The sequence below is a fragment of the Trachypithecus francoisi genome, unplaced genomic scaffold (assembly GCF_009764315.1).
Source record: "Trachypithecus francoisi isolate TF-2019V2 unplaced genomic scaffold, Tfra_2.0 Lachesis_group19, whole genome shotgun sequence".
NCBI lineage: Eukaryota > Metazoa > Chordata > Mammalia > Primates > Cercopithecidae > Trachypithecus > Trachypithecus francoisi.
Window position 1 is genome coordinate 15,107,889 of NW_022681464.1, and position 11,862 is coordinate 15,119,750.

An 11,862-nucleotide genomic window follows, 5' to 3' on the forward strand; every position below is an offset into this window, starting at 1 on the left:
CAGATCGCTATTTTTTTTTCATAAACTACTAATATTGCATTTCCCTGAACATCTGAAGCTCACAGGCCCCACATTTCAACTTAATTTAACACACTAGGGCAATGAAATCCTCATTTAATTGGATTAATTTCTATTTCAAAAAGGAATAACTCAGTCAGCCGGTCAGTCAAGCAATAATCAATGCAGTAAATTATTTTGACTATTGCTATTTACTGTATTTATCTGTTAAGTAACTGAAATGATGGACATATCTAATTTTTCATTGAAATATATACGATATAAAAATCCAGTCACTAAAACCATGATTTGCAAATTTTAGGGTCTTACTCAGATGTCCAAAGCTGTCCCTCAGAGAACGGAAGATCCAATGAAAAGGGTTGGTTTTGATGTTCTGGTTGGTCTTTGCCATACAGTAAGAAAAGGAAAGTACAATTTTCCATCATTCTATATATTACTCAGCCTAACTGCAGATCTACCTTGTAAATGAGTCACTCTGGAGAAACAGCATATTTGTAGTATTCATGAGAAGGAAGACACATAACCAGAACACAACATAGGCCAGTGGGCATCATACACAGAAGCAACTGCTAGAATCGGTAATGTGTCATAAGTGTGACTTGTCAAAACCTTCCCTAAGGAAGCAAAACTTAAAGATCTAACAGATCCTCAAATGTCTAGAAAGGCAAATTTTAGTTTCAATTTCAAAATAATTCCTCAACTTCTTTGGAAAATATGTATGTGCTCCCCCTTGAAGGTCTATTCTGCAGAATAGCCCAAAGTTTAAGACATATATATTAGCTAGATAGGGTTCCTGTATATCTTTTGTTGATATTTTAGTTCTTCATTTACTTCACAGTTATGTTGAGTCATGTATAATTAAGCTAATATTGGTATATTGATGAACAAAGACTGTTACTCATGAAACATTGTGCAGAGCATAAAACTGATGTGTCATATATAATCCAATAGTTTTTGGAAAACAAACGTTTCTGGGTCATCCTGCAATAAACACATAATATATTGTGTACATCATTTCATTTGCAAGACTTTGGTTTAGAATTACAGTTACAAAGTTTAGGAAGTGATGTCTAAAACTTTGATTTCATATTTAGCACATGTAGAAAATATAGGAAAGTATTGTTCTTTGAGAGTCTAGAAACCAAATTATTTCTTACTCACATTTTCTTATGTGTAAATCAAAGAGAACATTATAGAGATAAAAAAGATGGAAATAGCATTGCAAACTGGCTTATGAAAGAAGAATTCCCATTTTTATTTTTTACAAATAAGGTAAGACATGTATGAATATAAATAGGGAATATAGGAGAATGTTGTTCATTGTTTCAGTATTCAGTCTTTGGCAAATTTCCATCTAAATGATAGACAGCAGGTGAGCTGGGTTCAGGGGCATAAAAGGCACAGACCCACTACCAGGAACACTAAAGAATATGCTGCTTGTCAATGTCCTGTCACTAGTTTTAAGTCAGTTGAAAATCAACAAATTCTGACAAGCTCAAATTCGTAAGATTGACCTGTCTTTGCTTCATGCTAATTAGAAATATGAGGTTTATTGTAAAATAATATATTTTTAAAATATATATCCACATGCATGTACTTAAATATCAGACATTCAGAGTAAGCTCACAATTTCAATTGAATTTTCACAAATGTGTTCTTAGAAAGATTTTTTGAAGAATATTCTTTCTATTTTCATTATAAAAAACTTAGAGACAACCTAATACCCCTATATAAGGGAGCAGAAAAACACAGGGAGCAGAAAAACATGGGTGTATGAAATCTGTAAGATGGAGTAATACTCTTCATCAAAACTTGTACTTTAAAGAATACACAATGGCCGGGCGCGGTGGCTCACGCTGTAATCCCAGCACTTTGGGAAGCTGAGGGGAGTGGATCAGCCGAGGTCAGGAGTTGGACACCAGCCTGGCCAACACGATGAAACCTTGTCTCGACTAATAATACAAAAATTAGCCGGGCATGGTGGCGCACTCCTGTAATCCTAGCCACTCAGGACTCTGAGGCAGGAGAATCACTTGAACTCGGGAGGCGGAGGTTGCAGTGAGCTGAGATAGCTCCATTGCACTCCAGCCTGGGTGACAAAAGTGAAACTCCATCTCAAAAATAAATAAAACAAGAATACACAATCTAAGATACTGTTCATGATATAAAATTGCATGGAAAATGACTAAAATGTGTGTATAGTGCAGTACAATTTTTACTAAATAAATACATGAAAATGACTGAAAATACAGGAATGTATAACATTCATTATCTCTAAATTAAAATTATCGGTAATTTTCTTCCTCTTAATTCTCCTCATTTTCACGTATCCCAAAACCGCTTTCCACAAACAAATTACATTTGTAGTTACAAAAACTATGAAAACATTATGTATGTGTGTGTGTATATATATATACACATTCTTATAGGTGTAAATATATGTGTATATATATTTATAATATGTAATTACAGAAGAAGTTCAATAAGAAAATGTGCATGGGTGGCTCATGCAATTCTTATTTTCACTTTTTGGCAAAACAAGTCTGAGGTCATCTTTGATTTCCACTTGGGTAGTGATGCTCTTTATTTTTTAATGAAGGATGGTATATTATTTTCTTAATTATCTCTGTTGGAATTTTGGCTCAAAACAGTTTGCAAAGCATTCTGATTTTTTGAAACATCATAGATCATCTACCACGCATTGGATATTCTGCTTGGAATTGGGGATACATTGGAATAGAGACTAAGTTTCAGGATTTGCAGAACTTACATTCTAGTAGAGGCATCTTATAAAAGCAAGAAAAATGTCAAAATTATATATCTCTGTATTTATACATCTATAATTCTACATATAAAATGTTGTGAATAAAAATAAGGGAGACCACAGTGATGAAACCTGATAGGGTGAGGATGAGGTCAGGAAGGCTGGACAGTGAAAGTGATTCCGATGTGTTAACATTTGAAAGAAAGGAAACTCAATGAAGCAATGGGATAAAAAGTGGGAAGATGGCAGGGTGTGGTGGCTCACTCCTGTAATCCCAGCACTTTAGGAGGCTGAGGCCTGTGGATCACCTGAGGTCAGGAGTTCAAGATCAGCCTGGCCAACATCATAAAATTCCATCTCTGCTAAAGATACAAAAATTAGCCAGGCATAGTGGTAGACCCCCTGTAATCTCAGCTACTTGATAGGTTGAGGCAGGAGAATCGCTTGAACTGGGGGTTGGAGGCTGCAGTGAGCTCAGATCACGCCACTGCATTCCAGCCTGGATGACAGAGTGACACTCCATCTCAAGGAAAAAAAAGTGGGAAGAAGAGAGTTATAAAGGATTAAAGGATACATTCTTGAAGGGGATGGATACCTCATTTACCATGATGTGATTATTACACATCACATACCTGTATCAAAAGATTTCATGTACCCCATAAATATATACGCTTACTATGTACCCACAAAACCTAAAATGAAGAAAAATGGGAAGGGTTAGAATAAGAGCACGTTATGCAGCAAGTATAGAAGTAAAAACTCTAAGGTAGATATCAAGTTCACATGTTCTAAAAACTAATAACTAGCTTGAAAGAGGACGTTATGGCTGTGCACAACAAAGAGGTGAGGAATAAGAAATTAATGGGGACATTATTATGAGTGTCTTCTAGACTATGTTAAGAAGATAGAGTCTAATTCCAACATTTGTGAAACAAATGGTAGGTTTTTAATTAAAAAAATAAAATTATATAAATTATATATTGTGATATAACTTATATCACAATACTACTTGTGAAATAATTTATATTTTATACAGATTATTGGCTCTCAGGTAGAGAGAAGAACATAAAAGGGAAAATATCAAAGAAGGAAAAGTTAGAAGACTTCTCCCTGTAGTTGAGAAAAGAGGAGATATTGGCTTGAATGAAGGGAGTAGCATTGCAGGTGGTGAAATCCCTCAGGTTTGGGACATATTTAAATATATATTTTTTGTAGGATATAAGGGAATAAAAGGAGAAGACATAAATAATCTATAATATTTTTTGTTTAAGCATCTGGGTTAATAACGTATTTATGGAAAAGACCAGGAAAGATAGAGTAGGGTGGGTTGAGAGGAATACAGAATTTTAAACATGTTCATGTTGATACATCTATTAGATATTTATGTGGAGGACATTAAGACATTGAAATATTTAGGTTTGGAGCTCAAGAGAAAAATCAAAGTGGAAATATACAGATTTGGCAGTAGAAAGCATGTAAGTAGACCTTTTGCAGAAACATGGAAAACAAATAAGAATTTCTGTAATATAGTGAACGATGTGGCTTTAGTACATTTAACACCAAAGACTCATGTTACTATAGAGTGAGGACACTCAAACTAGGAAGGTGAAAAGGTTTTTCAAAACAATGTCAGTTTAGCAATGAGAAAAGTGTCTACCCATAAAGATAAGAAGAAATCTTGACCTAATCTTAGGTTTTCGACGTCTGAAAACCGAATTACACAGGCTGACTATTGAGTGAAATCACACCATACAGTAAGTGCCTATCCTGTCCCAAAAATGCAATTATTCTAATTACATGGCAATTATGGTATAACCACAGAGCAAATTACCTCGTTATTGGCATCCTGTGGAATAAAGTAATCTAACAATTTGCTCTCAATAATAATTCTATATTGCAGTTCTTTTGAGCAAGTAAAATGATTTCTTATGAGACATTGTCCCCTAATCCTCAAATTTCTTAATTGAAGCATTTTTCTAGCCTTCTACCCTCTTCCCCAAATGAAAAAACCTAGCTTTACAAAAATGTACGAGTTGATTTTTTTCCTACTAATTCTTAAAATTTTACTTTATTATAAATTGTTGTACATATTAAAGTGAAGCCATATAGGAAGATTCGAAACAGTTTTTAAAGATGCTTATTTCTACCAAATTGGCCATATTAGTGATCAACAGCTCTAAATTGCTTTACCTGACTTTCTAGTCTGTGTATTTTTTTATTGAGGTTATGTAGTCATTAATTTAGATTGCCTTAAGGTATTAAATAATAAAATTCTCTGATGTAGTGAAAGCTGGAACTCAAGTGGAAAACCACACATTTATTGGAATGAGCTTGAAAACAAAAATCAGAGCTGCCAAAGTGTTTGGAAATTGAAGAAGAAATCTCAGAATGAAGGTAGCTGCAGGGAGAGACATCACAAAATTTACATGGAACTATGCCTAACTCCATAGTGACTTTTTACTTACATATACACAGAGGAGAACCTGGGAGCCCAGTGGAAAATAGCAGCTAAAAGAATTAAGGAGACACTTTAGTTACCACAACAAGGATGTCAGAATTTGGAATTTAGATACAGATAATTTAAGCATCTGCTAGAATAAAGATCAACATTTTCCAGAAGATATCAGAACCCAGGGTCTCTAAAACATTCACATTTTCTAATGTTTGATCCATAAATTTTAAATATATGATGGAAGAGTAAAATGTGACTGTCAAGAGAAAGACGGTTATTACAGCCCGATAGTGAGATGACCTAGATTGTGAAATTAGTGGGCCAGAGTGTTAAAGCTACTAGAAAACTCTTGCACATGCTCAAGGACCTAAATGAAAATATGGTTTTAGTGAATGATTAGATGGGGAATTTCAAAGGGCACTAACAAATATAAATGGCAACTGTAATAACAGAAACCAAATGGAAATTCCCAGTACTGAAAAGTATAATGTTTGGGAAAAAATCCTCAGCTTGACCTGGTATACTTATGAAATGAGAACAAAATAAAAAGTGGATTTGTAGAGAGGTCAATAAAAATACATAACTAAAAAATAAATTAACAAAGTTAACAAATGTATTACATTTTTCATATTTTTGCACATTTGACATTGCTAGTGTTTTTATGAATTTCTATAGGTTCACACTTTTATCTGATGTTTTTTCTCTTCAGCCTAAAAAATTATTTAAAGGATGTGAAACTGTTTGAAGGAAAATGTGTATCACACTATAGTGAGTGATAAAGTTTCTAACCTATGTATATGTAATGCATATGTCTAAGAGTTAAAAGGGTGGTTACTATAACATACTGCTATAAGTTCCCTACAATACATAAAGTTCTACAGTATTTACAGTAATAGTGTTCTATTAGTTAAGAATATACATTAGAATTTCCAGAGCAACCATTAAAGAATGCAGTAAGTTTTGGACCCCTACTCTACACCTTATACAAAAAAAAACTCAAGATGGATTAAAGACTTAAATGTAAAGCACCAAACCATAAACACCCTAGAAGAAAACCTGGGCAATACCATTCAGGACATAGGCTTGGACAAAGACTTCATGATTAAAAAACCAAAAGCAGTTTCAACAAAAGCCAAAATTGTCAAATGAAATGTAATTAAACTAAAGAACTTCTGTGCAGCAAAAGAAACTATCATCAGAGTGAACAGACAACCTACAGAATGAGAGAAATTTTTCCAAGCTACTGATCTGACAAAGGTCTAATAGCTAGAATCCACAAGGAACTTGAACAAATTTACAAGAAAAACATAAACAACTTTATCAAAAAGTGGGCAAAGGATATGAACAGACACTTCTAAAAAGAAGACATTCATGTGGCCAACAAACATATGAAAGAAAAAGCTCATCATCATGGGTCATTAGAGAAATGCAAATCAAAACCACAATGAGACAGCATCTCACGCCAGTTAGAATGATGATTATTAAAAAGTCAGGAAACGACAGATGCTTGTGAGGCTGTGGAGATACAAGAACGCTTTTACACTGTTGATGGGAGCGTAAATTAGTTCAACCATTGTGGAAGATAGTGTGACAATTCCTCAAGGATCTAGAACCAGAAATACCATATGACCCAGCAATCCCATTACTGAGTATATACCCAAAAGGTTATAAATCATTCTACTATAAAGACACATGCACACATATGTTTATTGCAGCACAAGTTACAATAGCAAAGACTTGGAACCAACTCAGATGCCCATCAATGATAGGCTGGATAAAGCAAATGTGGCATATATACACCATGGAATGCTATGCAGCCATAAAAAAGAATGAGTTCATGTCCTTTGCAGGGACAAGGATGAAGCTGGAAGCCATCATCCTCAGCAAACTAACACAGGAATAGAAAACCAAACATGTTCTCACTCATAAGTGGGAGTCAAACAATGAGAACACATGGACACAGGGAGGGGAATATCACACACCGGGGCCTGTCAAGGGATAGGGAATAAGGGGAGGGAGAGCGTTGGGACCGATACCTAATGCATATGGGGCTTAAAACCTAGATGGTGGGTTGATGGGTGCAGCAAACTACCATGGCACATATATACCTATGTAATAAACCTGCATGTTCTACACATGTATCTCACGTGTCCTGCACATACATTTACTTAAAGTAAAATAAAAATATAAATATAAGGGCCAGGCACGGTGGCTCAAGCCTGTAATCCCAGCACTTTAGGAGGCCAAGACGGGCGGATCACGAGGTCAGGAGATCGAGACCATCCTGGCTAACACGGTGAAACCCCGTCTCTACTAAAAAATACAAAAAACTAGCCGGGCGAAGTGGCGGGCGCCTGTAGTCCCAGCTACTCGGGAGGCTGAGGCAGGAGAATGGTGTAAACCCGGGAGGCGGAGCTTGCAGTGAGCTGAGATCCGGCCACTGCACTCCAGCCTGGGCAACAGAGTGAAACTCTGTCTCAAAAAAAAAAAAAAAAAAAAAGTATATATATATATATATAAATATAAGAGAATGCAATAAGTTTTAGCTAAAATGCAATAGCAAAATTAAAATAGAATATGAAAACTAATATGTTTAACCCAAAAGAAAGCAGAAAAGATAAATGGAAAAAAAATAGAACTAAGTGGCAAAATAGAAGAACTAAATCCAGCAATGTGAATAATTACATATGTAATTGACCTAAAAACTCCAGTTATAAAGTCGATGTTTCCAAAATTGTATACAAACCAAGATTTATTTTTATGCATTTGAAAATATGAAACATATAGGTTGAAAAAAAAACGATAAGTCATACAATCAAAAAAGTAAAGGAAGCTGGTCTGTGAGTTTCTTACCATCACTGTAACAAATTAACAAAAACTCAGTTGCTTAAAACAATTGAAATTCAGCATATTAAAATTCTGGAGATCAGAAGTTCAATATGGTTCTCACTGGGCTACAAAGTCAGCAATCACATCATTTCAATGTGACCTTCAAAAGTGCAATTTTTTTCTTCAGTGACTCTGACCCTCATGCCTTCCTTTTTTACTTATAAGAATTCTTATAATTACATTGGTGTACTCAGATAGCTTAGTATGATCTCCTCATCTTAAGGTCAATTTATTCGCAACCTTAACTCCATTCTCAACCTTAATTCCCAGTGGTCATTACATGTTCACAAGCTCTGGAGATTAGTTCATGGACATCTTTGGCAAGCCATTATTATCCCTACCATAGCTAGATATACTATACTAATAATTAGACAAAATAAACTATTGAAAAAAATTTCTAGAGATGAGAAACGTTTTATAATAGTAAAATTCATCAGAAAAATATAACAATAGTAAGTATGTGTGCTCTAATTTCAGAGCTTTAAAATAAATAATGTAAAAATTTTTTTTCATATGTTTGTTGGCCACATAAATGTCTTCTTTTGAGAAGTGTCTGTTCATATACTTTGCCCACTTTTTGATTGGGTTTGTCTTTTTCTTGTAAATTTGTTTAAGTTCCTTGTAGATTCTGAATATTAGCCTTTTGTGAGATGGATAAATTACAAAAATTTTCTCCCATTCTGTAGGTTGCCAGTTCACTCTGATGATAGATTATTTTGCTGTGCGGTAACTCTTTAGTTTAATTAGATCCCGTTTGTCAATTTTGGCTTTTGTTGCCATTGCTTTCTGTGTTTTAGTCTTGAAATCTTTGCCCATGCCTATGTCCTGAATGGTATTGCCTAGGTTTTCTTCTAGAGTTGTTATGGTTTTAGGTCTTACATCTGAGTCTTTAATCCATCTTGAGTTAATTTTTGTATAAGGCATAAGGAAGGGTTCCAGTTTCAGTTTTCTGCATATGGTTAGCCAGTTTTCCCAACACCATTTACTATATAGGGAATCCTTTCCGCATTGCTTGTCTCTGTCAGGTTTGTCAAAGATCAGATTGTTTTAGATGTGTGGCATTATTTCTGAGGCCCCTGTTTGGTTCCATTGGTCTATACATCTGCTTTGGTACTAGTATAATGCTGTTTTGGTTACTGTAGCCTTGTAGTATAGTTTGAAGTCAGAAAGTGTGATGCTTCCAGCTTTGTTCTTTTTGCTTAAGATTGTCTTGTCTATATGGGCTCTTTTTTGGTTCCATATGAAATTTAAAGTAGTTTTTTTTCTAATTCTGTGAGGAAAGTCACTGGTAGCTTGATGGGGATAGCATTGAATCTATAAATTACTTTGGGCCATGTGGCCATTTTCATGATATTGATTCTTCCCATCCATGACTATGGAATGTTTTTCCATTTGTTTGTGTCCTCTTTTATTTCGATGAGCAGTGGTTTGCAGTTCTGATAAAACTGAAAATAGATATAGATATATAGATATACAAACCTATAATTAAATGTTTTAGCACATCTTTCTCAGTAATGAAATTGAATATCTGAATAACACAATTAGGCCCTATGAACTATTTGATATTTATATTATATTTTGCAGAAAATAACTGAAAAATACTTATTGTTTTCAAATGCACATGATGTTTTCCCCAAGATAGGTCATATGCCAGACTATAACATAAGACTCAATTTATTTGGCCAGTTTGGAATTCTGCATAGAATATTCTCTGACATCAACAAAATGCAATTGGAAAGTAATTACATGCACCTACGAAAGCCCAAATATTTGCAAACCATATTACATACTTCTAAATGAGCTACAAGCGAACAAGAAATCACAAAAAATTATAAAGTATTTCAGTGAAATGATAATGAAAATAAAACATGAATACTTATGGAATGCATCTCAACAGTGCTTAAAGAAAAATGTATATTGATATTTCAGTCCATCATAGACTATATATATGATGGTGGTCCCATAAGATTATAATGGAGCTGCCCTGTGTAGATGTCATCTTTTATACCATATTTTTACTAAATCTTTTCTACATTTAGGTATGTTTAGATACAGAAATACTTTCAATTGCATTATAATTGCCAAAAATATTCAGTACAGTAACTGCTGTGCATTTATATAGACTAGAAGCAGTAGGGTTTGCCATGTATCCTACATATGTAATCAGATGTACCATCTAGGTTTGTGTAAGTACACTCTAAGATGTTCACACAATGACGAAATCACCTAATGACATTTTTTTTTTTCTTTTTTTTTTGAGATGGTGTCTTGCTCTGTTACCCAGGCTGGAATACAGTGGTGTGATCTTGGCTCACTGCAAGTTCTGCCTCCCAGGTTCACGCCATTCTCCTGCCTCAGCCTCCCAAGTAACTGGGACTACAGGAGCCCACCACCACGCCCAGCTAATTTTTTGTATTTTTAGTAGAGATGGGGTTTCACCGTGTTAGTCAGGATGGTCTCGATCTCATGACCTTGTGTTCCACCCGCCTTGGCCTCCCAAAGTGCTGGGATTACAGGCGTGAGCCACCACACCTGGCCATAATGACATATTTATCAAAATATATCCCGATAATTAAATGAGGCATGGCTGCATTAAAAATATTCTCACAAAAGATTTTTCATGCCCATATGACTTGACTGTTAAATTCTATAAAATATTTTATGAGGAAATTATAACAAATTAAAGACACTTTATTTCAGAAAATGAAAAGATGGGAACAATTCTAATTCATTTTACAAGGCCAGAGAGCCATGATAACAAAATATATGATAAGGGAATAATATATCAGTGCATTTTTATGAATTTAAGTGCAAAATTTCTTTAAAACATGTTAGTAATTTAAATATAGCAATACATGAAAAAGATCATGTGAGCAAGTGGATTTTATCAAGGAATGCAGGGATCATTTATAATTTTCAAAACTAATCAACTGAATTTGCTTTTTCAATGGAACAAAAGAAATAATTCCAGGATTATGTCAAGTGCATTTATGATAAAATATCTTGACAAATTAGCAATAGAAGAAAAATATCTCAATATGATGAAGGGAAGGTAAAATAAGCTACAGCTTACTTTATACATTTTAATATGTTAAGCATACTGTGACATTTTCCATCCTGCAACCTGACCTGTATCATCCAAGAGGTGAAGTCTGTATCCCTCCCCTTAAATATGTTCCAGTATATAAGTGTATTGACCAATATAGTAAAGTAGAAGTTATATTATTTTACTTCCAAAAGTCATAAAGGTTTGTTATCCTTGCTGAATGCAGTCTGTGCTTTCGTTTCACTGAGGGCCTAGAAAAGTGATCTGATTACTCTACAGCTCTCATGCTGTTGATGCTTATGGAACAGGAAGAGGTCTTGTGTAGGTGCTCAGGTTAACAGTCCCAGCAGAGGCCCCAGCTGACAAAGCTAAAAGTTAAACTCGGATATGTGAGTGAAAAACACATCAAGATATTTATAACCACTGTTGGTAGAGTTTTCCTCAGCCTGGAGTTTTCTCTCCAAAAGCCCCTGACATTTGTGGAACAGACATAACCCATATCGATTGTACCTTGATTAATTTCCTGACCAAGAAAATCTGTAATTGTAATACAATTTTTTTTTATCCTACATTTTGGAGTGGATTATAAAACAGTAATAGTAACTGGAACATCTCCTTCTAAGATCAAAGACAAAATTGTTATCTAATTTTGGAACACCTATTCCGTATTGTTCTGAAGGCCCTACGCAATAA